Source organism: Canis aureus, chromosome 7, assembly GCF_053574225.1.
Source record: "Canis aureus isolate CA01 chromosome 7, VMU_Caureus_v.1.0, whole genome shotgun sequence".
In the NCBI taxonomy this organism is placed as follows: domain Eukaryota; kingdom Metazoa; phylum Chordata; class Mammalia; order Carnivora; family Canidae; genus Canis; species Canis aureus.
Window position 1 is genome coordinate 17,966,427 of NC_135617.1, and position 6,665 is coordinate 17,973,091.

The following is a 6,665-nucleotide window of genomic DNA, read 5'->3' on the forward strand; positions in this document are numbered from 1 at the left end:
CTACACATACACAGGCTGTTAGGTTTTTACTTGATTTGTATGTCTATCAGCAATACCTCCCTCTGTTCAAGGCTTATTAAAGCATACGAAACCATGAGTATTGGAGCAATACAGATTTCATCTTCCGTGAAATGTCTCCTGATTTCCATCTTTCCACCATGTCCGGGAAGGGATGATGTGCTGTTCCCCATGTTTATGTTAGAAGTTATAACGTTTATCTTCTTTTCTAATTGTTTCTTCATGTGTGTCTTCTCCAACTATTGAAAAGACTCCTAAAGATAGGAAGAGCTTGAGGCTCACCTAAATAATTCCAGTGCCTACCTATGTCTGGTTTCAATGTGTCTGCCAAATAAAGGATTATGTGGTGTATAATTGTGATCTATTTACTGTACTAAAATTATCTTTTTTCCAGTTTTAGCCAAATTCAGAGTAACCATAAACTTTATTTAGTTATATTTGTTCATATCTTATGTACACCAAAATATTTTAATCAAAATAAAGTACAAGGGCAGCCCCAGTGGTGCAGCGGTTTGGTGCCGCCTGCAGCCCAGGGTGTGATCATGGAGACCCAGGATCAACTCCCTGCTGGAGCCCGTTTCTCCCTCTGCTTGTGTCTCTGCCTCTCTCTCTCTCTCTCTGTGTGTCTCTATGAATAAATAAAATCTTAAAATAAAATAAAATAAAATAAAATAAAATAAAATAAAATAAAATAAATAAAAAAATATAGTACAAAATAGTTTCAGATAAATTTTACTTTTTACCACTGAATTAGCCATTGAATTTCATTATTCAGAGAAAAAAATGTGATCCTTTAATTTTATAATAAATTATGGCAAACAAAGACATTATAAAAATAACTATCTTAATACAATTTTGAAATATGTACCAAGCTTACAGCAAATTGCAAATGTCAAACCAGCAAGGGCCAAAAATTTTCAACCTAATATTCTCCACTAATTTTTGAAAGATCTCAACATTTGGGTACATTGAGAAAAATTCTTTAAGTAGATACGTTCATTAGATTACTGCTTTCTGCCCCTGGACGCCGCTGAGTAAGCATCGTTAAAGTCTCCCCTCCCACCGCTGTCATGTCTAAGTCAGAGTCACCCAGAGAGCCTGAGCATCTGCGGAAGCTCTTCATCAGAAGTCTGAGCTTGAAACAACCAGTGAAAGTCTGAGGAGCCATTTTGAGCAATGGGGAATGCTTGTGGACTGTGTGGTAATGAGAGATCCAAACACCAAGTGCTCCAGAGGCTTTGGGTTTGTCATGTATGCCACCGTGGAGGAGGTGGATGCAGCCATGAATGCAAGGCCACACAAGGTGGATAGAAGAATTGTGGAAACAAAGAGGGCTGTCTCAAGAGAAGATTCTCAAAGACCTGGTGCCCACTTAACTGTGAAAAAGATTTTTGTTGGTGGCATTAAAGAAGACACTGAAGAACATCATCTAAGAGATTATTTTGAACAGTATGAGAAAATTGAAGTGATTGGGATCATGACTGACCGAGGCAGTGGCAAAAAGAGAGGTCTTGCTTTTGTGACATTTGATGACCATGACTCTGTAGACAAGATTGTCATTCAAAAATACCATACTATGAATGTCCACAACTGTGAAGTAAGGTAAGCCCTAGGGAAGCAAGAGATGGCTAGTGCTTCACCCAGCCAAAGAGGCCGAAGTGGTTCTGGAAACTTTGGTAGTGGTCGTGGAGGTGGTTTTGGTTGGAATGAGAACTTTGGTCATGGAGGGAACTTCAGTGGTCGAGGTAGCTTCGGTGGCAGTCGAGGTGCTGGTGAATACAGTGGCAGTGGGGATGGCTATAATGGATTTGGTAAAGATGGAAGCAACTTTGGAGGTGGCGGAAGCTATCACGATTTTGGCAATTACAACAATCAATCCTCAAATTTTGGACCCATGAAAGAAGGAAATTTTGGAGGCAGAAGCTCTGGCCCCTATGGTGGTGGAGGCCAATACTTTGCCAAACCATGAAACCAAGGTGGCTCTGGCAGTTCCAGCAGCAGAAGAAGCTATGGCAGTGGCAGAAGGTTTTCATTACGCTCGGAAACAAAGCTTAGAAAGAGAGGAGAGCCAGAGAAGTGACAGGGAAGCTACAGGTTACAACAGATGTGTGATCTCAGCCAAGCACAGTGGTGGGAGGGCCTAGCTGCTACAAAGAAGACATGTTTTATACAATACTCGTGTGTATGGGCAAAAAACTCAAGGACTGTATTTGTGACTAACTGTATAACAGGTTATTTTAGTTTCTGTTCTGTGGAAAGTGTGAAGCATTCCAACAAAGGGTTTTAATGTAGTTTTGTTTTGTTTTTTTATTTGTTTGTTTGGTTTTTTTTTTTGCACCCAGCTGTTGATTGCTAAATGTAATAGTCTGATCATGACGCTGAATAAATGTGTCTTTTTAAATGTGCTGTGTAAAAGTTAGTCTACTCTGAAGCCATCTTGGTAAACTACCCCAAGAGTGTGAAGTTAGAATTGCTTCAGGGTGATTCCAGTTCCATTCAAAATTTATTTGCAACCTGCTTGGGCACAGAAGCCATTGTCTCCACAAACCTTGGTGTGGTTGAACTGACAGTTAATATGTTGTGACCTGGAGTTCACCGTTAAAAGGGTCGACCAAGCAAAGTCCTGGAGTTTATTTGGTTATTATGATTGTTGGCACATTCTATGCAATATATCTAAATAGAATTATAGTATCAGATAAAATTATAGAAGGGATTAAAGCTTGTATATCATCCATTATCATGTGTAATCAATAAACGATTTAATATTCTTTTGAAAAAAATTCTTTAAGTATATTCAACAAAATCTATAGGGCAATCTACTAGGTGGTTGTAGAAAATAAGTCATTAAGACACAACTTTCTATGTTGTCAAGTGAATTAAATAAACATCTCACATGCTTGCAACTAGCTGTTAATAAGCTCTAGTTTCTTAGAAAATATATATAGAAATAAAGTATAGTCCAGTAGTTTTGAGTTCAGGATTTGCAGTCAGTTGGGTTTGAATCTTTACTCTGCCAACTGCTATCTGACCTTGAGCAAGCTAATTAACCTCTCCAAACCCTAGTTTCTCATTAAAAATGAAGCTTATAATTGAACCTGCTTTATAAAGTCATTGCAAAGATTAAATAGAATAATGTATGGAAAAGATCTTGTACCAGAGTTAAATAGTAACAATAAATGAAATATTATTGTTGCCGTAACTGTGAAGTGGCTGTAATTGGAATTAGGGTCACAGAAATTTAAGAATGGAAAGGATTTAGTGATAATTTAAAAACAAATCCCTTATTTTATAGTTGAGGAAACTAAAGTTTAGAACAACTGTGAATCTTTCTCAAGTTTGTTTATGCAGCAGGAGTTAAACTGGCAAAGCTTCCATATGTCTGGAATTGTAGCTCAGTGCTCTTCATACTCTTCAGTAAAATGACTACTATACTTCATTTTCTACATAATTAATTGTCCACAAACAAAACGGTTTTCACTTCCAGATTTTTTTTCTTGTGATCTTTTATTGGATTGAAGAAAAGTAGTAGAAAATTAATAATCATGATATTTAGGCAAATACGTGAGAATTGTTTTGAATGCTTAAATTCACATCTTGTTTTTCATCATCCTTCTTACAATTCCCACCTCCCAAAACACTCGAATCTTGTCAGCCAACTAGAACAAATTCCTCCTAAGGTATTTTGCTCCCAGACAGGTCCACATGAATCCTCATTTAAGGATACTGTTCTAGGATCTATTCCTCTAGAGAAGAACCTCTAACCTGCAGTTCCTACTGGAGACACATCAACTGTCAGAATTTGACCACTTGCTCTGATTCTGGAGACTCTTCTACTACCTTTTGAACATCTTATTTACTTTAAATTGGTTCATAAAATGCAAAATTATATCTCAAAAAATTTTATTCTATGTGTATTAATACTTTAATTAACTGGCATTGTTTTAATATCATTTTTTGTCAATTTTTGGAAAATGCTTATATTTATTTTAGTCTAGAGAGTGGTATTAAACAGTTGTATTTAAAAAAATAAACAGTTGTATTGAATTTAAGTGAGTAGGCTAATAGGTATCTGATAAACCTCTAATTACATACACTTCAATTTTTCTATTTAAATTACTGTATCCTTAGCAAAGCAATGCATAAATCAGATTCCCTTCCCCCCAATGGTTGAAATAGCTATGATATATTACATATTTCCTGGTTTAAATCAAATTGCTTATGTATTTCTGCATCTAGCTTTTTACTAAACATTTTTTTCATAATGATTTCCCATGTAATTATGATTTTAATGCCTGCATAATATTGCATGATATGGATTGCCATAATTAACTTTTCTTGTTTTGTGGGGCATTTAGATTGCTTCCAATAATATTTTGCTATTATAAATAATGTTTCAATAAGTACTGCATATTTAAATAAATGTCTTTTTTATAATTCAGTTTCCTTAAAATAGCTTCATAGAAATATAATTACAAGGACAAAGAACATAAACATCTAAAGTATATTGTTATTTTTGTCAAATATAACAAGTACCTCTCCTAAATCAATTAATCAAAAAAGGAAAAGAATATTTCTCACTGTGCTTTTTATTTGTATATCTTTCATTATTAATGAAGTTAAATATTCTTTATTTCATTAGCTATTTATGTTTCTAAATTAATGAATAATTTATAATTTATTATGAGCTGTGCTCGTAGAAATTTTTAAATTTTTCTTTAATTTCTGAGTTTTAATTATTTTTTAATGTGTTTTAGTAATTTGTTCTGTCTAGCTATTTACTCATCTTTCTCCAAATTACCTTACCAAAGGTGGTTTGCTTATATGAATTTTAGGATAGATTCTTAAATTTCCTGAAGGTATCCTATTGAGATTTTGATTAAAATTAAGTGTAGAAAAAAATCTGATAGTAAATATTTTTTTTCCAATCTTCCCATCAGGAACTTCTTTATTCATTCCATTAAACCAAGCAAAATATACTAGGTATCATTTATTTCTTGTTAAAGTGATTCTTAGTGAACATATTTCACAGTTGTTCCTATAAATGAAATCATTTTTCCACTGTAATTTCGAATTATTACTTGTGTACAGAAAATCTTAGGTTTTTTTTTGTTTTTTTTTTTTTGAAAATCTTAGGTTTATTTATGTTCTTATATCCAGCCAGTTTGACTCAAAAAATTTACTTTTCTTTCCTCCATAGTTTCTCCATATAGGAGTGTTTTCTTTCAGCCTATGAACAAAATATGCTGACTCATATACTCTTACAATGGTGAGAATAATAGTATGGAACAAATTTAGATAGCACTATAACTCAATTTATTAGGAAAATCTGTCTACAATTATATTTTTACCAAAGCATAGCTTTTCTCATTTCTTCACTAATAGCCCACTGAAATCTAAACTGCATACCTAATATTGCTTAAATTGCTTTTTTAGTCTAATATTTATTTTCAGTGTATTCACATGCCAAGTGATATGATAGGAACAGATGGAAATAGCTTGCGATGTCACCAATGACTTCTCAATTATCAAATTAATTACTTCATTCACCAAAATCATTTGTTGAATTCCAATGAGCACTCTTCAGGTTTCTTAATTTTTTTAGGGGGGTGGGGAGCCTTATCTATTTGGTTATCTTACTCATCTTTCCACATTCTTCCATTGTATCTCTGGTCTTCAGGGTACTATGATGGCTTATTTACTCATTGCTTAAATATTAGTATTTCCATGAAGACTGATTTGTTTTTCATAATTCCTCTCTTCTCTTCTTTTTAAATATTTTCCCCTTGGGCAATCCAAGCTATTTCATAGCCTCAAATGTGACCTGTATATGGCTGACTTCCAAATTTATATACTAGCCATCATCTCTTTCCAGAACTGTATTTCTGATAACCTACTTGTCATTTCTAACTTAGATGTTTAAAGAAAATGTTTGATCAGTCCAAAACGGGATTATCTTTTCCTCAAAATCATTGTCTTGGTTGAAATTCTTTATTTTGTGTAATGGAATCATGGCAGTGATAATAATGATCTTCTACGATAATAATAATAATAATAATAATAATAATAATATCAAGGAGAAACATTTATTCAACATTTACAATATTCCAGGCACCATTTTAAGAGGACTGCATAGATTAATTCATTAGTCCTCACAAAAATCTGATGAGTTAAAAATAATTAGTATACTTGTTTTATAAGTTAAAAAATTAGGCACAAAGAGTTTGAGCAAATTGCCCAAGGTCACACTGATAAAATAAGTGGTGAAACTAGCTTTAAAATCTCAATGCAAAGTCTGTTTTTATCTTTTATTATTTACTTATTTATTTTTAACTACAATTCTATGGTTCAAAGCTAAAAACATCAGAGTCATCCCTGAGTCATTCCTTCCTCTTACATCACTAAATCATTTACCAAGGCCTGTCAATTTGGTATCTTATATATACTTAGTCAATGTCCTTCTTATCACCTCTACTACTGCTTTATTTTTTCAAGTAATCATCAACTCTCAAAGAGTGGCAAAGACTTAAGATCTCTAATATTTTATTGCTTCAATGATTCCTTCAGCATAGCCAGGCATGATACAATCATTCCTAATTTTAAAATCTTTCCTTAGCTTTTTGTTTCCTATAGAATACAATTCAAGCTCT

General features: G+C 33.4%; 1 pseudogene; it reads left to right on the forward strand.

The window, feature by feature from the left end:
• Positions 1-1,088: 1,088 nt before the first annotated feature.
• Positions 1,089-2,098, forward strand: LOC144316685 (heterogeneous nuclear ribonucleoprotein A1-like; annotated as a pseudogene).
• The last annotated feature ends 4,567 nt before the right edge of the window (positions 2,099-6,665 follow it).